Below are 22,127 nucleotides of genomic sequence, written 5' to 3'. Positions count from 1 at the left end.
CACCGGACCACCAGGGAAGTCCCCACCAAATCATTCTTAAGCTATGGGCTCTGAAGAAAAATTATAGGAGGTCTGTATGGCTTTCCTTTGCTAAAACATCTTTCATTTGTAAGGTTTGATTCAAATAAAAGTTGTAAAAGCTTATTTACTCGTCATGGATGTATAATACAAGCACGTATTCTACAGATAAAGACAAGAAAATTAGTCACCTAATATCATGCTTTACGCCATGCACTGACACCCTTAAGACATATATTAACACATATTTGACCTCATTTTAATTCAGATTATTTCTCTTCATAAATATTTTATAAAATTTTAAAGAAATAAACTATGTTTTTTATTATTCAGGCTTAAATTGAGTCATTTGTTTTGAGGAAGGAAGGAACTAAAGAAAGGAGGAAGGATGCAGTGTGGGCGGAGACAAGATGGCGAAGTAGAAAGACATGAGCTCACCTCTTCCTACAGCAACACCCAAATCACAACTAACTGCTGAACAACCATTGACAAAAAAATGCTGGAACCTACCAGAAAGGATACCCTACATCCAAAGACAAAGGAGAAGCCACAGCGAGACAGTAGGAAGGGTATAACCACGATAAAATCAAATCCCATACCTGGGGGGGGTGGGCAACCCACAAACTGGAAAATAATTAAACCACAGAAATTCTCCGACAGGAGTGCAAGTTCTGGGCACCACGTCAGGCACCCCAGCCTGTGGGTCTGGCAATGGTAGGAGGAGCCTCCAGAGAATGTGGCTTTGAAGGCCAGCAGGGTAAGATTTCAGGAATTCCACAGGATTGGGGGAAAGAGAAACTCTACTCTTGGAGGGTGCACACAGGGTCTTGTGAGCACCAGGACCCAGAGAAAAAAGGGGTGACCTCATAAGAGACTGGGTCAGACCTACCCGCTAGTATTGGAGGGTCTCCTGTGGAGATAGGGGTGGCTCTGGCACAGTGTGGGGACACTGGTGGCAGTAGTTCTGGAGAGTACTCATTGGCATGAGCCCTCCTAGAGGCCACCCCTTCTCACCAAGACCTGTCCCCACCCAACAGCCTGTAGGCTCCAGTGCTGGGATGCCTCAGGCCAAACAACCAACAGGGCAGGAACACAGCCCTACCCTTCATCAGACAGGCTGCTTGAAGTCTTCCTGAGCATACAGCTGCCCAATAAACACCCTGTAATATGGCCCTACCTGCTGGAGGGACAGACCCAGCTCCACCCACTGGTGGACAGGAACCAGTCCTTTCCACAAGGGGGCAGACAGCAGAAGCACAAAGAAATACAACCCTGCAGAATGGAAACTGCAATCAGAAAGTTAGTTAGACAAAATGAGACAGCAGAGGAATATGTCCTAGAGGAAGGAACAAGATAAAACCTCAGAAGGGCAACTAAGTGGAGTGGAGATAGGCAATCTACCTGAAACAGATTCAGAGTTATGATAGTAAAGATGCTCTAAGATCTCAAAAAAGAATGAAGGTACAGATTGAGAAGATGCAAGAAATGTCTAACAAAGAACTAGAAGATATAAAGAACAAACAAACAGGGATGAACAATACAATAACTGAAATGAAGAATACACTAGAAGGCATCAATAGCAGAATAACTGAGGCAGAAGAACGGATAAGTGACCTGGAAGACAGAATGGTGGAAATCACTGCTGCAGAACAGAATAAACATAAAAGAATGAAAAGAAATGAGGACAGTCTAAGAGGCCTCTGGGACAACATTAAATGCACCAACATTTGCATTATAGGGGTCTTAGAAGGAGAAGAGAGAGAGAAAATATTTGAAGAGATAATACTGAAAACTTTCCTAACATGGGAAGAATAACAGTCACCCAAGTCCAGGAAGCAGAGTCCCTGATAGAATAAACCCGAGGAGAAACATGCCGAGACACATAGGAATCAAATTGACAAAAATTAAAGACAAAGTAAAGTATTAAAACCAACAAGGGAAAAGCACAAACATACAAGGGAATCCCCATACGATCATCAGCTGATTTCTCAGCAGGAACTCTGCAGGCCACAAGGCAGTGCATGAAATATTTAAAGTGATAAAAGGGAAGAACCTACAACCAAGAATACTGTACCTAGCAAGGCTCTCCTTCAGATTCGACAGATAAATCAAAAGCTTTACAGACAAGCAAAAGCTAAGAGAATTCAGCACTACCCAACCAGCTTTGCAACAAATGCTAAAGGAACTTCTCTAGGCAGAAAAGAAAAGGCCACAATTAGAAACAAGAAAATTACGAATGGAAAAGCTCACTGGTAAAGGCAGATATACAGTAAAGGTAGCAAATCATTTTCACACAAATATGATATCAAAAACAGCAACTGTGAGAAGAGGAGAGCACAAATGCAGGATATTGTAAATGCATTTGAAATTAAAAGACCAGCAACTTAAAAACAATCTTGTTTATATATAGACTGCTATAGCAAAACCCCATGGTAACCACAAGCTGAAAATATACAATAGATACACACACAAAAAAGAAAAAATATCCAAACACAACACTAAGGTTAGTCCTCAAATCACAAAAGAAGAGAACAAAGGAGGAAGGGAAGAAAAAAGACCTACAAAAACAAATCCAAAACAATTAACCAAGTGGCAATAAGAACATACATATCAACAATTACCTTAAACATAAACAGATTAAATGTTCCAACCAAAAGACATAGACTGGCTGAATGGATACAAAACAAGACCCGTATACATGTTGTCTATAAGACACCCACTTCAGACCTAGGGACACATACAGACTGAAAGTGAGGGGATGGAAAAAGGTATTCCATGCAAGTAGAAATCAAAAGAAAGCTGGAGTAGCAATACTCATATCAGACAAAGTAGACTTTAAAATAAAGACTGTTACAAGAGACAAAGAAGGACACAAGATAATGATCAAGGGATCAATCCAAGAAGAAGATATAACAACTGTAAATATATATGCACCCAACATAGCATTTGCCTAATATACTGAGGTGCTCCTAACAGCCATAAAAAAGAAACTGACAGTAACACAATAATAATGGGGGACTCTCACACCCCACTTTCATCAATGGACAGATCATCCAGACAGAAAATCATTACGGAAACACAGGCCTTAAATGACACATTAGACCAGATGGATTAACTGATATTTATAGATCATTCCATCCAAAAGCAGCAGAATACATATTCTTTTCAAGTGCACATGGAACATTATCCAAGATTGACCACATGCTGGGCCAAAAAGCGAGCCTCGGTAAATTTAAGAAAATTGAAATCATATCAAGCATCTTTTCTGACCACAACACTATGAGATTAGAAATCAACTACAAGGAAAAAAAACACAAACACATGAAGGTTAAACAGTACTCTACTAAATAACCAAGGGATCACTGAAGAAATCAGAGGAAATCAAAAAATACCTAGAGACAAATGAAAATGAAACCACGAAGACCTGAAACATATGGGACACAGCAAAAGCAGTTCTAAGAGGGAAGTTTATAGCAATACAGTCTTACTTCAGGAAAAACCTCAAATAAACAACTTAACCTTACACTTAAAGCAACTAGAGAAAGGAGAACAAACAAAACCCAAAGTTAGTAGAAGGAAAGAAATCATAAAGATCAGAGCAGAAGTCAATGAAATAGAGATGAAGAAAACAATAGAAAAGATCAATGAAATTAAAAGCTAGTTCTTTGAGAAGATAAACAAAATTGATAAACCTTTAGCCAGACTCATTAAGAAAAAGAGGGAGAGAGCTCAAAACAATAAAATTAGAAATGAAAAAGGAAAAGTTATGACACCACAGAAATAAAGAATCATAAGAGACTACTACAAGCAACTATATGCCAATAAAAGGAAAACCTAGAAGAAATGGACAAATTCTTGGAAAGGTATAACCTCCCAAGACTGAACCAGGAAGAAATAGAAAATACGAACAGACCAATCACAAGTAATGATATTGAAACTGTAATTAAAAATCTTCCAACAAACAAAAGTCCAAGACCAGATGGCTTCACAGGTGAATTCTATCAAACACTTAGAAAAGAGTTAATACCTATCCTTGTGAAACTATTCCAAAAAATTTCAGGGGAAGGAACACTCCCAAATTCATTCTATGAGGCCACCATCACCCTGACACCAAATCCAGACAAAGATACCACAGAAAATAAAATTACAGGCCAATATCCCTGATGATCATAGACACAAAAATCTTCAACAAAATACTAGCAAACGAAATCCAACAGTACGTTAAAAGAATCATGCACCATGATCAAGTGGGATTTATCCCAGGAATGCAAGGATTCTTCAATATATGCAAATCAGTCAATGTGATACACCACATTAACAAACTGAAGAATAAAAACCATATGATCATCTCAATAGATGCAGAAAAAGCTTTTGACAAAATTCAACACCCGTGTATGATAAAAATTCTCCAGAAAGTGGGCATAGAGGGAACCTACCTCAACAAAATAAAGGCCATATATGACAAACTTACAGCTAACATAATGCTCAATGGTGAAAAACTGGAAGTATTTCCTCTAAGATCAGGAACAAGACAAAGATGTCCACTATCACCACTTTTATTCAACATAGTTTTGGAAGTCCTAGCCACAGCAATCCGAGAAGAAAAAGAAATAAAGGGAATCCAAATTGGAAAAGAAGAAGTAAAACTGTCAGTGTTTGCAGGTGACAGAAAATCCTAAAGATGCTACTAGAAAACTACTAGACTCATCAATGAATTCGGTAATGCAGGATATAAAATATAGACATAAAAGTCTATTGCATTTCTATACACTAACAACAGTAGTTCAGAAAGAGAAATTAAAGAAGTGATCCCATTTACCACCACATCAAAAGAATAAAACACCTAGGAATAAGCCTACCTAAGGAGGCAAAAGATATGTACTCTGAAAACTTTAATATGCTGATGAAAGAAATCAAACACGACACAAACAGATGGAAGGATATACCACGTTCTTGGATTGGAAGAATCAAAACTGTCAAAATGACTATACTACCCAAGTCAATCTACAGATTCAATGCAATCCCTATCAAATTACCAATGGCATTTTTCACACAACTAGAACAAAAAATCTTAAAATTTGTATGGAGACACAAAAGACCCTGAATAACCAAAGCAATCTTGAGAAAGAAAAATGGAGCTGGAAGAATCAGGCTCCTGGACTTCAGATTATACTACAAAACTACAGTCATGAAAATAGTATGGTACTGGCACAAAAACAGAAATACAGATCAATGGAACAGGATACAAAGTCCAGAGATAAACCCATGCACCTGTGCTCAATTAATCTGTGACCAAGAAGGCAAGGATATACAATGGAGAAAAGACAGTCTCTTCAGTAAATGGTGCTGGAAATGTTGGACAGCTACATGTAAAAAAATGAAATTAGAACATTCTTCAATACCATACACAAAAGTCAATTCAAACTGGATTAAAGACCTAAATATAAGACCAACTACTATCAAACTCTTGGAGAAAAATAAAGGCAGAGCACTCTTTGACATAAATCACAGCAAGATCTTTTTTGATCCCTCTCCTAGAGTAGTGGAAATATAAACAAAAATAAACAAATGGGACCTAATTAAACTCAAAGCTTTCTCACAGCAAAGGAAACCAGAAGGAAAACGAAAAGACCATCCACAGAAAGGGAGAAAATATTTGCAAACGATGCAACCGACAAGGGATTAATCTCTAAAATTTACAAACATCTCATGTGGCTTAATATTAAAGAAAAAATTTTAAAAATGGGCAGAAGACCTAAATAAACATTTCTCCAAAGAAGACATACAGATGGTCAAAAAGCACACAATAAGATGCTCAACATCGCTAATTATTAGAGAAATGTAAATCAAAACTACAGTGAGTATCACCTCACAATGGTCAGAATGGCCATCACCAAAAAGTCTACAAACAGTAAATGCTGGAGAGGGTGTGGAGAAAAGAGAACCCTCATATGCTGTTGATGGGAATGTAAACTGGTACAGCCACTATGGAGAACATTATGGAAGTTCGTTAAGAAACTAAAAACAGAGCTACCATATGATCTAACAATCCCACTCTGGGCATGTATCTGGAGAAAACCATGGTTCGAAAGGATACATGGACCCCGATGTTCATTGCAGCACTGTTTACAGTAGTCAGGACATGGAAGCAGCCTAAATGTCCATCGACAGACAAATGGATAAAGAATATGTGGTACATATATATATATACAATGGAATATTACTCAGCCATTACAAAGAATGAAATAATGGCATTTGCAGAAATATGGATGGACCTGGAGACTATCATACTAAGGGAAATAAGACAGACAAAGACAAATATCATATGATACCGCTTATATGGGGAATCTTAAAAAAAATGATACAATTGAACTTATTTACACAACAGAAACAGTCTCACAGACTTAGAGAATGAACTTATGGTTACTGGGGGGAAAGGATGAGTGGGGAGGGATCAATATGGAATTTGGGATTGACATGTACACACTGCTATATTTAAAATAGGTAACCAACAAGACCTACTGTAATGCAAGGGAACTCTGCTCAATACTCTGCAATAACTTAAATGGGAAAAGAATTTGAAAAAGAATAGATACATGTATATGTATAACTGAATCACTCTGCTGTACACTTAAAACTTACACAACATTGTTAATCAACTATACTCCAATATAAAATAAAAATTAAAAAAAACAGAAGGAAGGATTAGGGCATAAGAATTCTGGAACCATTAAATCAGATGATATGTATCTTAAAAAGAGTCACTTTTTCCTTACAATTATTTACGAGTAGTTTAACATGTTGTTGTTAAATAAAAGACAATTAAAGACTGAAGGGAAAAACTGCCCTATACCACAAAATGCACCAAGAAAAGGCATGATTTTTTTCTTGGAAACATACATTATTTTCCCTAGGATTATTCCAAATGAGCAAAAGATGTCATTACTTGAATCAGGTCCTTCCAAAGTATGCCATACTAAATCCTATTGAAAATTACATTTCAAATCAAATCACTTATATAAGTCACACTGAATAACAGGCCAAATAAGTTATAGATTAATCAGATCAGATAAAAAGCCACTGATAGCTTTTCACAATAAAATTATAAGAAGATGACTAAGAAATTGTGAGAGGCTAGGGTAGGTATTATCTGGCTCTTGTATAAAGACCTTAAAACAAACATGCATGGTTCTTTCATTTAAAAATCCAACCTTTTCCCCAATAAGTAATGTAAGGAATTGAAATTATGTTTAAAAACTGACTTATTTACATAAAAACAAAACGTAAAGGGAAGCTAGCCTTCTTGTGGGACAATTTCTAGGTGTTATGTTTTGGCTGAATTACTTAGTTGACTTTCTCTGGTCAGTAAGATGTTGGCAATAAAACATGTCAAAAAGAAATTGCCCATTTATTTCATATTCTGCAATTCACTCAAATTGGCGGCACTTTTTCTTTTTTTTAAACATGATAGAAAAATCTAATTCTTAAATTATCCTTCTTATACCCAAGACGATGTAAACATATTATGTCACCTCAGAAAAGCAATTCACATATTTGGAGTTTCTTTTTTAAAACAAGGAACAGTTGTTGAAAGTTCTGAAGTTTGAATTTTATAAATCTCTGATTAAAACTGAAAGTGTACAGCCATCCATAACCACAGCAAAAAGTGAGGTAAATTACTTTGTATAAAGTGAGGCAGCACAGGGATAATATTCAGATAGGTAAGTAAAAGAAAATCCTTTTCTTCCTGCTTCTCTCACACTTCAAAAGTAAAATAAGTTTAAGATAAACTGCATTTATATCATCATTACCATGATTAATTATATTTAATCATTTAATGCATGAATCACATCTTAAAGTTCTTTGGGTGCTAGAAAATCTTATTAAGTGTAATTTGTATATATCCTAGAAAAATTATTCATGAATTTCTTTTTTTATATCACACTTATAGCCTTTCCATTGGACTTTATTCTATTTTGATATATATCAAGATATAGATCTATCATTTTGCTAATTCACTACATTTTACTTCAACATTTCTGTTTTAAATTTTAGAGAAATGCATTTGAAAACTCATTTCAAAACTACCATGGTATTAAAAGTGATATACCATGGGTCACCAAAGTGGATTTTGCTTTCCTATACTTATTTTACTATTTTTTGATATTCACATATTCAAAATTTATAATTATTTACATTATATGTAATTATTTACATCTAGGAAATCATTACAATATTACTAGTTTTATCAGAAAGAATGATATCAAGAATGCACTTAATTTTGTTTAATAAAAACAATTATTACTAACAAATAATAGCTATGTAAGGAAATACACATCATAATTAAGTTGTGAGAAGATTGGAAAGAAATGTACTAATGAGATTAAGCTCTGTTTTAATGCCTGCAGATGGCTGCCATTTTTCAATAATTCTAATTTAATGACTATAAACAAACCAAGCATATTGATTCCGCTTAAAATTTTGTTCAAAGTGAAAAAAAATTTGTATCACATACAGAGAACGTGAGGTACTTTGATTAAATTTTACTTACTGTTTTTCTTCTATAGAATTTAAAATGATATGATGCTAGTCAAAAGATATGATGGAATCAACATAAACATTTTCTGCCACATATATGTATCACAAGGATTACCCTGGCCTCTTATCTAAGAGGATTATAGGATAAATGATTTTCAGTTTGCTCCAGTAAATTGAAATTGAGTTTTAGAAGGCTCCATTTACTTAGTATGTTAGTTTCTTATCTTAGAAAACAGAAAGGTGAATATTTTTATAAAAGAAATTTGTAAGGTCATAGAAGCTCTAGTATAATCATTGTCTCATTAAAGTACTTACTGTTCTTTAGGAATTCTCGGGTATTTTGTTCTTTGTTTTCTTTCTTGGTATTTTTTTTCCTAAAAGGAAACAATATGCGCAATGGTTAGGTGAGTACACACAGTTCAGAATCATTTCATATTGTCATGAATTATAACTGATTCATTTTATTATTTAATATTTCTACTTAAACATCTTACACTATATACATCCAAATACCAAATATATACTCTACCAAATATATACTTAGTAGATATAGTATAAGATAGATAGATAGGGATTTTAAAGTTGAAGATTTAGAGATCAAGGTTCTGTGCATAGTTTATACACTGATTTTGTGGAAGTTCATTATGCTCCCTACATTATAGTTTTTCCATTTGAAAACTGAAATACTACTAAGTTAGGCAGACATTGTTAGAGAATATTGCATTATTTTATTTATTAAAAAGGACTCATACAATTATTAGTGAATTAAATGCCTGTTGCTATATTGAACACTTCAATATATTCTACCTATTTGCCTATTTTCGGAGCCATATCAAGGTTCGGATATAACCTAAAACTATTCTAGTGTGTGTGTTTATGTGTATAAGTATATACACATACATTTATACACATATATACTATATATATAATATATGCACACATATATATAAAATCCCATCAGGGATAAAGAGAAAAATAATCTCACATCATCGCAGAAAGCAGTACAACTTTCAGTTTAGAGAATAAGAAAATTAAATCCTTCCCAAGAGTCAATATCAGGAACTGCTTTAATGTCATAAAGATATCAAGAATTTCTGATTTGGTTTGATAAGTTAGCAACTCACAAATGAACAATTTCACCGTGCTAGAAGCAGGTACCTTTTTATTATAAGTTCTCATTAGTTTTGGTCATCAAAAAATTTAAGTGGAATGAAAATCAAGAAGGAATGAAATATTTAAAAATAGGTTGATAATAGGCACGTTACTCTGTTTAAAGGGTTCTCAGTGTCTATTTTCAACAAAAGTACAAAAATATTATAACGACAGCAGCTCTGGTGATTGGCTTACATAGGTACTCAGTGGAAAAGATGTGAAGTGACAGCTGTATTTCCAAAGCTGCATTTACTGCATCTGTTCAATGGTTAAGACTCCAAGGTCTCCTTTCATTTTAGTCCTGCTTGAAACTCAACTGTTTTCTAGCAAAATCCACTAGAAAGAGCAATGTAAAAATGCACCTTAGATTTACCTGCCTGCCTCTTAAAATCAATTTAGATAAGAGCCACAATCAATTTTAGATAAGATTTCCATACATGGTTTCTGCTTACTGACACTTTTCTTATTAAAACAAAAGCTACAACAGAATTCTATGGACGTACATATTAAGGTAACAGAGTGGCGTAAAGCTCTTTATATGAAATACAGGGACAAAACTCTGTTAGAAAAAACGAAGGCTTTCTACTAAAAAACTAACAGAATACTTGACATTATACATATTGCATGTTACTACTAACCAAGGGACAGGCTTCCCAAAGGGATGCAATGAAAGGATTAAACAGTTTTTGTGACTTACGAGCCATCCGCAGGGATTTGGTTTCATTTTGGTTTTGCATGCATATCTATCACAAGGATGAATGGGCAAGCCTGTTCTACTGTAGGGAACAGACAATTATTTTATTTTTAATCTACGTGCTGAATATGGATGTGCGTAGTATTTTTCTGGTAGCTAATCTGTCTCTTGCATGTATAAACATCTCTCTCTCTTTTAGAGGGAAAACGTGAAAATAACACGGGATGACTCTGCACCTCCCGTCAACCATCTGGTTTTTCAGTAGTGTAATTGCTACCAGTAGGTCTGACTCAGTTTCCTGGTACTTGGTACTTTTGCCTGTTTTTACAATACTTAAAAAAAAAAATGAATCTGTTTAGGTAGGTAGGTTCATATAATTTTCACAAAACATGATATGTATTCATAGTCAGTAAAACCGATGGCTCTTTCATGTTCTTTTTATCTAGTTTTAGAAGCAAGCCTGACATGGAGAAAAAAGAAAATTGTCTGAGACTTAGGTATCACTATTGCTCAACAGTGGCTAGAATTTGCTGTGGAAACCTTGTAGCCCTAATCATAATTCTATTTACAGAACTAAGCAAAACACTGCACGCTTTAGGCGTCATAAATACTACAGATCAGTGTTGCTTGTTTTTTTTGGGGGGGAGGGAACTACTTGTATTCATTTTAATGCTAGACATTTAAAAATGCACAGCTTTTTTAAAAAAGGGGACTTAGATTAAAAAATGACAAATAACTAATATTTACATCCAAACTTTAAAAAATATCTCCAGTATTTTATTTTGATGAAAGCATTGATTTTTACTAAGCATTCACTAACACATCATTGAGCTAAATATTTATTTAGGGTTGGATTTAAAGTCTGCACTGTGAATCTGTGTGCAACACGGCTACTTGTAAACATTACCCCTTGACTGGAATGGCAACAGAATCTCTATCCCAAGTTTTAAATTTCAAAACTGCAAAATGTTGCTTAACTTAGAGTTCTCTTTACTGTCTCCTACTGAAATGCCAAAACTTGTCGTCACAACAGGGTTTCAAAGTTGTTGTGCCATTTCCGGCACAGATAACATTATTCCTAAGGGATTTTGTTAGACAGCTTTTGGCTTAAATTCCTATTCTTGGAACAGTAGTCAGCAAGCAGAAATTACTTTAAAAAGAGACACTATCCAGGTCATTAGTGACTGAATGCAAGCTTTTAAACAAAAAAGTAAAGCACAGCATGACAATTAAATGGCTTACATGATTCTAGATTAGATCCTGGACCAATGGGAAAAAACAATTAGCCGTTAAGAACATTATTGTGACAGTGGATGAAATTTGAATGTGGACTATGCATTAGATAATGGTATTACATCAACGATAAATTGCCTGTGTTTGATTCTTGTTCTGTGTAATGTAAGAGAATGTCCTGTACTCAGGAAATACACTGATATATATGCTAAAGTATTTAGGATAAGTCACACCATGTTTCCAACTTATTCTCAAATGGTTTATGAACTGCGTATATACACACACATATGTAACATATATAATATGAAGAATATATATGTATATATATGTATATCATTTTTTATGAGACAGAAAGAGAAACTGATATATAGGATAAAATGTAAACAGTTGGTTAATCAAGGTAAAGGGAATATGAGATCTTCCTGTCCTATTCTTGTAATGCTTTATGAGAGTTTGAAATAGCAAAACAAACATGACCAAAAAAGAGAAAATAAAACTATCTTTAAAAAAAATTAAATAAATATAAAATGCCATTTTTCAGTATCTCTACAAAACATTACACTGAACTGTGGCTATTCTTATTTTGATCATTAAGCACAAGATGGTTTTATTCTGTCTATAGCTACAAAAGATAAGACAATGACATTTATCTGGGTAACTATTAGAGAATATTAGGTGGTAAAAGAAAAATATTCCATCAAGTAATAGAGTAAACAAACAAATGTTCTGTAACTAAATGCAATCACTATAGTTGCTGGTAGGAACAGTAAACAAGGCAATAACACAGAATATGGACTTTCCTTCAAAGGAAGGTAGAAGGCCAAAAGATTATATCTCATATTAGAGGAAAGAACATTTTCTATGTTTTGTGTCTAACCATTCAGTCACTTAAGAGGCTTAAGTCTAACAAGCCTGTCCTCATTGCAATAGAAGCAAATATTTACCAACAAAGAAAGAAATGGGTGGGTGGGGGGAAGGATGAAGGGTTTGCTTATTTTTTTGATGTGACACTTTATTGTACAAGTCAAAACATACTATAAAACAGCTGTTGGCAGTCAGTTATAACAAATCACATACTGGGTTCAACCATGTTTAACATTTTCATTATACTTAAAATAATTATTTTAGAAGGGAGGCCTGATAATGAGGCAGAATGGCACTGAGCCAGGAGAGAGCCAGTTTGTACCTTGAAAAGGAGGATGGGAATTAATTAAATGAAAAGCTTGGGAAAGTTAATTGGGACTTGAGTGAAGATAAAGACACTATCAATACATGAAGAAATAAAACAATTTTTTAAAAAGGTATAGCAGGAAGCCACAGTGAGCACAGCAAAGGGAGAAGAAACCCAAAGAAACATGAGCCACAGGACCAGAATTATGCCTAGGGGAGCCTCTGTTGGCCTTCAGCTCCTAGAATTGTTCCTATCACACAAATAAATGTTTGTTGAATGAATAATATTGAATATTGATAAAAGTAAAATTAAGTGTCATATAATCCTAGTCTGCCTCTGTCTTATCTAGTGTGTGACTTAAGGCAAATCCCTTAATCTATTTTAACCTCAATGTCATCAGCCATGAGAGTGTGGAAAAAGGTGATTCTCTAATGTGCCTTCCATTTCTAAATATTTCTGTATGTGGTTCTGTTTATTAAAATGGGTAACTGTGAACCTTTTTGTAGAAGAGAATAGCCAGATATGAGTTTTAAATGAAGACAAATGGGGGGTGGAAAAGAAAAGATGAATAAAAGAGCAATGCATTGATTCAAGTAATGGGAAATAAATCCCATCGAAAGAGACTTTAATATAGAAGAGAGAATGCAAAATGTGCTTTATGGCTTTGGCATGTGTGAAGTGACATTTACATATACTATTGACAGAAGCATGAAGATGTAGAAATCTTTATCTTTTTATTATTATTGTGACACTACACACTCTCTGCTTCCACATCTAGAGTTCCCAAGTGAATAGAAATGGAAAGTGTTCAAAAGAAGCCACGAAATGGCAGGAGTTCATAGAAATATTCTGTTACTACATGGTCATAGAATTGTTACTGTCCATCTTAGAGAAGAAAAAGCTGAAGAAAGTCTTAGGATCTATATTTAATTCCATGAAGAGCTATTTAATTCAAGGCCCACAAGGCACAGTTGCAGATACCTCCATGATGCCTTTGATGATCAACACTGGCTTCCTACTCTTTACAACAGCCAAGACATGGAAACAACCTAAGGGTCCAGCAACAGATGAATGGATAAAGAAGATGTGATAGATAGATATATATACACACATACACACACACAAACACACACACACAATGGAATACTGTTCAGCCATAAAAAAGAATGAAATAATGCAGCAACATGGATGGACCTAGAGATGATCATACTAAGTGAAGTAAGTCAGAGAAAGACAAATACCATATGACATCATTTATATGTAGAATGTGAAATATGATACAAATGAACCTATCTATGAAAAAGAAACAGACTCACAGACATAAAGAACAGACTTGTGGTTGCCAAGGGGGAGGGTGGTAAGGGAGGGAGGGATTGGGAGTTTGGGATTAACAAATGAAAACTATTATATTTATGTATAACTGAATCACTTTACTGTATAGCAGAAACTAACACAACATTGTAAATCATCTATACTTCAATAAAACAAATTGAAAAAAAAAAACCCACTAGCTTCCTCATGGTTTCTTTCCTACACGCTTGTGGAGCACTTACATTCAAAAACACATAACTTAGCCCTTACTTATATATGATCTCATTACTTTCCCCAGTCCCATCTATGCTGATTTTGAATTGACTTCTAGAGGAGGCGTGTGCTATGCATTTGTGTTTCCCTACAATAAGGTGGTACTTAAAATGAGTCAATGCATGGTAAACACTCATCTGTTGATGGAGATGGGCAGAGTATATTTTGAGCTCAGAAAATGTACTGGAATACAGATTGGCAGATACCAAAAAATGACTTCTTGGCCATTAACCATGGTTGGTGATCCTGGGACTTCCGTGGATCCCCTACCTTGCTTTCTTATCAGCACTTATCCTTCTTGGCATTTTTGGGAAGAGAGGCCAAGGACCTATTATAGGGGGATCAAAGGTATACTGTTCTTTAACTAGAAAGACCTAGTCAAATAGCCTGAAAGGCACCTCAATCTATGACTTGAAATTAGTTTGCCAATTCAGTCTGATCTATTGGAGAGGTGAGAGGGGCCACTTTCCCAGCTTTGTCAGAAGAGAGCAGGATGTTTCTTATGGTTCTATGTTCGAAACAAGACCACTGATGGTGATACCACTATAAGAAAGATGGAGGGTTGTTGATGGCAGAATTAGTGTCTCTGTGGGCAGCCAAGGGTACAAAAGAGGAGGAAGGCACAAGTGAAAGAGAACACAAATGAACTGGACTATTTTCAGAGGGTTTTGATTTCTCTACAGATTCTGGTGCTGCAACAATTAAGAGACTGTGGAGAATATTTACATAACATAGATGCTGACATAATTGCTGGAAAAGGAGAAGCCAACCAAATATCTTTACAAAGGGCTCCGAGGTAGCTATAAAAACCACACCTGTCCTAATAAGACATGATGAAGTGACAAGCAATGAAAATAAGTTGACTCAACTTTCCCAATTTTTTGAGGTTGGGTAGGGGGAGTGGGGCATCAATTCTGTATACAGATTTGAGATTGAAGGAGAGAAAATGACATTTAAACCTGGATTTGCTGCAAATTCAAGCCCAACAAAGTTCAGTGACCAAATAAGCATGATGTTGGGATATGGCATGAAATCTTTACAGGTCTATGCTGATTGGCTCAAATTCTGTTGTGTTTTGAGTTTAGTTCAGCACCATGGGAAAGTACCAAGCTGGAAGTTCAGGGCCGGCTGTGACAAAACCATAGCCTAGAAGAAGTGGTCTTCAGTCACTTCTATTTACTCGGGGAAAAATTGTAGAGATAAAATAGAAAATTAGTGATTTCTCACATGAAACTAGTTCTCAAGACATTGTCTTATTTATCTCTTTCTTACTGGTACATTAAAAAAAAATCAACACAAATTTGCTTATAGTATCCTGGGCCTTTATATTCACATGAAAACTGCCCTCTCCAAAGATTCATTGTTGGGGTTTATATGCTTATTTTTGGAGAAGCAGCATGATTTAAAAAAGTAAGTATAACTGCTATTTAATTAGTTGCGCTCAGCAAACTGCATCTATCTATCACATTCATCTTCACAAGGGCATGCTGAAGTAGGTGTTAAATCTCTGCATAAGAGCAAACTCAGGTCACAACTTCTTTGGAATTAGTAAATGGTAGAGTCAGTATCTACATTCAGCTCTCTATCTGAATCCCATTTTTCCTTTGCAACAAAGTCTCTGTAGTGTTGGAATGGACTTTGAGAAGGTAAAAAGCCTGTTTTCTAGACATTCCTCTTCTACTTATTCAGTGTGTATCACCTGAAGCAATTCACATGCTTTCTGCATCTTAATTGCTTCATCTGTAAGATGGGGTAACACAATACCTACCCTAAGGAAAAAGACTAGATTACTTGATTCATTGAGGTATCTTTGGTTTCTAAAAGTAATTGAATATATCTAATCTCTGAAGCGTAAAAAGCCTTAAAAGTAGAAGTCTTTTCAAGGAATGTTCAACATGTAACCTTTGTAAAATCCATTACTACTCCTGGAACTTTTACCTGAATCGCATTATTCCTACATTAAACAAAAGATTTCTAAATCAACATAATAGTTTCATCTACATATGAGGATTTACTATTGTGGGACTACCTTCAAGGATATATTTATGAGACGCATAAAACATTTGTCCTACGAACATCTACACAGTTCACATCGAATTAGGCAGGAAGTAAAAGTTGCATGCTCATGGATGTCTAGAGATACATTTTCTAACTAGAGTCAACCAAATTTGAGTGAATACCTAAGTTAAGAGCTACATACCGGGGCGATGGCTAAAAGACGTTATGTGATGACCCCAAAGCACAAAGGTTTGTGTTAACTCAAACGGCCAAACTCTCAACTCTTTAAATGGACAATGCTTATTTAATTCTAAGAGGTTTAGAAATTTAAAAAAAACAAAAAAAACAAAAAGCAAACAAACAAACAAAAAAACCAAACCCAAAAAACTTTACTTGGAGAAAACACATTTTAAAAACTAGTTCTTAGAATTAGATGTGTGGGTATTGGAAATGGTAAGCATTTCAAAGAATAGAATGGGATCTCCACTCCGAAAGTGAATGCACATGAAGTCAGTTTCAGAACACCAGACTCGAGATCCCCCATCAGTGGATGAAAACAAATTGATGAATAGAAAAGACCAAAGGGGAGAAGAAATGAAATAAGACACTTGCTATAAGAACAAACCACTTAATTCTGCTAAAATTATTTTTCTCAAAATAACCATAAATGCAATCCTATAAAATTCTGAATTAATGATTTACTCAGAGAACTCAAAGATGTTTTCAAAACCTAAATATACTTGAGAGAAATGAAGAATGTCCAACAAGTTACATGGAGAATGTATAGTTAAGTCACACTAAATTTTTCACTAGAGAAAGCAGTTGAGTGATCTAGCATTAGAAATTTGGGGGAGAGTTCAATAAAATTTCACTTAAAAATTTGACACTATTTTACTTGGGTTTGAAAAAAGACTTTCATTTCACCCATGAAGTGATATAATGAATGGAATAACAACAGGTCCAGTGAGGCAATAACATGGGTGAGCTGGTTTCCCAGCTTCTATTCTTTGATCCTTTAGGGGTCTAATGTGGATGGCGACTAATTTTCACTGACAAAAGGAATACGATCAAGATTAATTCCTTAGAACTAATTCCTTAGAACAGGGAAATTCCCTTGGAGGCAGGATTCTAGGCAGGGATTATAAGGGCCTGAGTTTTGGGCCCACTGATAGAAAACTCAACTGAAGAGAACAACTTTCAATTTAAAATAAAAATTCTTTTGGATTTACATATTACAGCAGGTGAACTTTTACTGTGTTTCTCAGTGGTGTTCTGGCTTTTGCCAGAGAATTCCCTAGCATTGTAATTTCCTCTTTATAGTTTAAGGTCATGTCATTTTTGAAAAGAAACTGATTTTATTATCATCACTTCCATCTCTTTGATATAGGGGAGACTCAGAAACTAATGTAATCATTCACTTTAACAGACTTCAATGAAGTCTATGAAGTATCATCTACCACATGTGGATTTCTAATTTTACTAACAATCATAACATGGACTAAAATGTCAACATAATGAAATCATTTAAATGCTAATTATATTAAGAATAGTAAACTTGGTTGGCAGAGGTTGATGGGAAGCACAGACCTTTTCCGATTTGAATACAAATCACAGTCTTACTGTCCATGTACTGGAGGTGGCCCCAAGTCAAGTCACAGTTCCATCTCTCTAATCAGGCAAATCTCAACAAATGTCCTTGTGTTTCTGTAGTACCATTCCAGGAGTTGTGTGGAACAAAATGAAGTAGAAGAAAAGGTCTCTGTCCAATAGAATGCCAATTCATATCTGTATCATAGCACTTAGTACATCATGTTAAAGTTTTTGAGGTTGTTTAACTCCATGACAATGTACTTGGAAGCACCTAGTACATTGCCTGGCATATATGAGGTTCTAAATAAATGTCTGTTGAACTAAACAATTGAAGAACCCAATCAGTCTCCCTTCTCTATGCAGTACCCTCTCACTAAAAATCTAGTTTGCCAATTTGATGGTGTGGTTGTATCATATACTCCAGACATTTCAAGTGAACAATATTGTATCTTATTCTATACTATTCCACACCACATTCTCTCTCTCCCAGGTAGAAAACTACTACCTCTCAAACCTTATTCTCTTGACCATTATCTGTGTACTTGTTCACTTTTCTTTTAGGTTCTACAAGAAAAAGCCAGGTTAGTTCTGTGATGTGTCTAATATGAAAGTTACATGATAGGGAACTAACATGGATCATCACCCTAACAAGGGGAGAGAGGTGACTGTCTTGGTGAAAATATAAAATTCTGCAAGCCTAAAATATAAAATTCTGCATTTATTTGATTAGCTATAACATGGTCCTAAGAGGCCGTTTCTATGTTGGATTGTCTTCATGCTCCTTTATTGAAAAGAAGCAAATGCCAAGAAAAGAAGTCAACATAGAAGACCCAATCAACACATCAGGCACAGTGTACCACAACCTCAAATTTAATATTATTTAAAATTGATGATCAGAAGTATTTGCAGGAGGTATATAATAAAATTTACAAGCTCTCTAGGTCAGGAAAACGTTCTTAGCGACTTTCTTTTTTTTTTTTTTGCGGTACGCGGGACTCTCCCGTTGTGGAGCACAGGATGCACAGGATCAGCGACCATGGCTCACGGGCCCAGCTGCCCTGCGGCATGTGGGATCCTCCCGGACCGGGGCACGAACTCGTGTCCCCTGCATCGGCAGGCGGACTCGCAACCACTGCGCCACCAGGGAAGCCCCTTAGCGACTTTTAAAATAGACTCTTAACATGGGAGGAATCAAATAATTGTGCCATTCATAGTTAAATTCATGGCAAATGATACTATTTTGAGATTATTTTAATTCATCTCTCTTTTATCAAGGATTTATTTAGTAGGTGTCATTTATGTAAATCAATCCTTAAAATTGGATGAGCATTTATTCTGTTATTAAACACAAATATTTTATTCTTTCTGGAATAAAGAAAATATAAATAAAGATACATACATATATGTATGTATGTGTATATACATGAGCAATAGCTCCAAAAGTCTAGATGGTGATCATGGGAGGTGAGTGCAGACTGGAGATAAGAATTGAAGCAACAATACTGGAGACATGATACACATCTGAAGGAAACTGAACCTGTTTCACCTAAAACAAGTCATTATTTAAGGACAATGTAGGTGTACTTCTGAGCTGACACTATCACTTTACCCCTCCATTTAATTTAAACGTAAGACTGTTTAAACAACTATTCTTATTTCTTTCATTCTGTGAGAGCCTCACCGAGGCAAGTGATGCAATTCCTTCATGATATATTTTCATTTAATGGATTTTGCTGATGGAATACTTTGGGCAAGGCACCTGCCCAACACTGTTCTGAATACAAAAACGAGAAATCCCAAGAAATTTCTATCCAAAAGGTAGGGTGGGGGAGGGAGCGTTGAACCCACTCATAACTCTTACCTGAAGCAGACTATAATGAGTTCTCTTTGTATGTAAACTAAAATCCAAAGGAGTAGCAAAAGCCCTAACGGCTTAGGGTACATGGAAGATCTATTCTTTGTTTGAGTTTTGATAGGGAAAAGCATCTCAGAGGGACCAGTTATGGAGAAGCTAAGCGATGGAGGAGGAAAAGCACTAGGCATCTTTGTTTTCTAGACAGTAGGCTGGTATGGCAGGAGAACCAGGTGTATGCAAGGACAGAGAAATAAGGCTGGAAAAGTAGATTGGATCATATTGTAGACAATCTTAGAATGAGATTACAGAAGGCAACAAGAAGCCAATGCAGGTTTCTCAGAAGATCAATGTAGCAAAGCAATTGGGTAGTAGTCTTCTGATTAGGTAATGCTTTATTTCACTTTGTGCTATAAAAATATTTGAGTAAAATATAACAAAGTATTGTCAGGCAGTCTTGAAAGTGTGTTATAAAGTGTGCAAAGTTTTTGTTTCTTCCATGAAAGTGTTCTTAACACTGAAATTCATGACACATGGAAGAGAAAGACATTACCTGATTTAACAAAGTGTCCTATCATTTGTTCTATGTGGCATAGACAATCTGTACCCAGGAGGGTAAAAGAAAACTACACGTAGACAGTGAAGCAAGTCTGATACAAAAATTAAGCATGGGCTTCCCTGGTGGCACAGTGGTTGAGAGTCCGCCTGCCGATGCAGGGGACACGGGTTCATGCCCCGGTCCGGGAATATCCCCACATGCTGCGGAGCAGCTAGGCCCGTGAGCCATGGCTGCTGCGCCTGCGCGTCCGGAGACTGTGCTCCGCAACGGGAGAGGCCACAACAGTGAGAGGCCCGCGTACCGCAAAAAAAAAAAAAAAAAAAAAAAAAAAAAAAAAATTAAGCACAATGGCGCTTAAATGTATTAGAATTTATACTATGCAGGTTAGAAACATTGCAACATTCAGTTAAGGTTATTCTTCTACACATGGTTGAGTAAAGAAGAGCATTATCTTTACTTGCAAAATGTTACCATAGGAATTCTTAAAGAAACATTTATTACAGTTATAATTAATTAACTTACAATTACCAAGTAACCTCCTCTGTTCACACTTAGCACATCTATATAAATAAAACTTCATTTAAGGTTCATTAGCTAGAGAAAAGCAATGAATGTATGGAAAATATTTTAGTTTCATTGATTTCACAAGTGATGTTACATTAATCACCATGTCAGAAGTCACAAGTATTTCTGAATCTGGATGGTAGGAAGAGAGCAGCATATATGTTTGGTTTCATAGTCGTTTTTATTTACTTCCCTTTCTCTTGCTCAATTTTGAGAAGCATTCAAAAAGTACATTTGCTCCCGACCTAAAACTTTCCAGAACCAACTTTAATCATTTAATTTTTTTTTTACTGATTTGTACAGTGTAGTACACTAGCACAGTATGTAGATTTCCAAAAAAAAAAAAAAAAGGAAAAAACAATTTGCACTGTTGATGTTGATGTATGGAGTAATTTTCTCAGACTCTTTCAATGCAATCTACAGACGCATTAACAAAGACTATAAAACAAAACCAATCTGCACTACCCATAACACACAGGGCGAGATATTGAAAAGTTTGAAAGCATAATTGATATCTGCATTAGTAGAAATTACCTAGGAAGGAGAAAGTATCCTACTACCATGTAGGACTTCCAAAGCCAAATATATCTTGTACAGCTTCCTGAATAAGAGAGAAATGTTCCAACCACTGAATATAGGAAAAAAAATATTTGTGTGACGATGGTTAATGTAAAGAGCCCTCTGAAATAATGCTCTTAGAAAATCTATTACTGTTATTATTCCACGATGACTGGCAGGAACCCCACATGCATTTTCTATTTCTTATTCCCATTTAAACTACTCTGTTGCTCTGGAGACAAAGTCAGCAGTAAAGTGTAGTTTTTACTTAAGGAAAAGCACAGAATCTTCACTGAATTACCCAATGATCATGCTCTATCCATATTAGTTTAGCTCTGTCTATATTATTTATCTGTTTTTGGATTTTGAACTTCTAAAGCATTAGGCTGGCCAGGAACATGTATTATATTACATAATTTACACTTAAAGTTTCAGAAGGACAACAATAATGTGAGAAGATTATGTTGAAAAGTGTATTTTTCTATTGGAGTAAAGAAATATCTGCTAAGGGCTGACTGGATGCTAGATCACAAATAACTCCACAGAAAGGAAATGTGAAGTGGCTTGTCAACCAACAATGCATTATTTTGCTGAAGTTTTCTAACACATTTTTCAT

General features: G+C 35.4%; 1 protein-coding gene across 3 annotated transcripts in view; it reads right to left on the bottom strand.

Moving 5' to 3' along the window:
• Positions 1-22,127, bottom strand: part of SYT1 (synaptotagmin 1) — a 541,914-nt gene that overhangs the window by 350,811 nt on the left and 168,976 nt on the right. For all 3 annotated transcript variants that reach the window (XM_067697425.1, XM_067697423.1, XM_067697424.1), the window contains one exon: positions 8,872-8,930. The gene's annotated coding sequence lies outside the window, so the exon portion shown is untranslated. The remainder of the gene's footprint in view (positions 1-8,871; positions 8,931-22,127) is intronic.

The sequence above is a fragment of the Pseudorca crassidens genome, chromosome 11 (genome assembly GCF_039906515.1).
Source record: "Pseudorca crassidens isolate mPseCra1 chromosome 11, mPseCra1.hap1, whole genome shotgun sequence".
In the NCBI taxonomy this organism is placed as follows: domain Eukaryota; kingdom Metazoa; phylum Chordata; class Mammalia; order Artiodactyla; family Delphinidae; genus Pseudorca; species Pseudorca crassidens.
The sequence above is the reverse complement of the archived record's forward strand: the minus strand, read 5'-3'. Positions and strand labels throughout refer to the sequence as shown.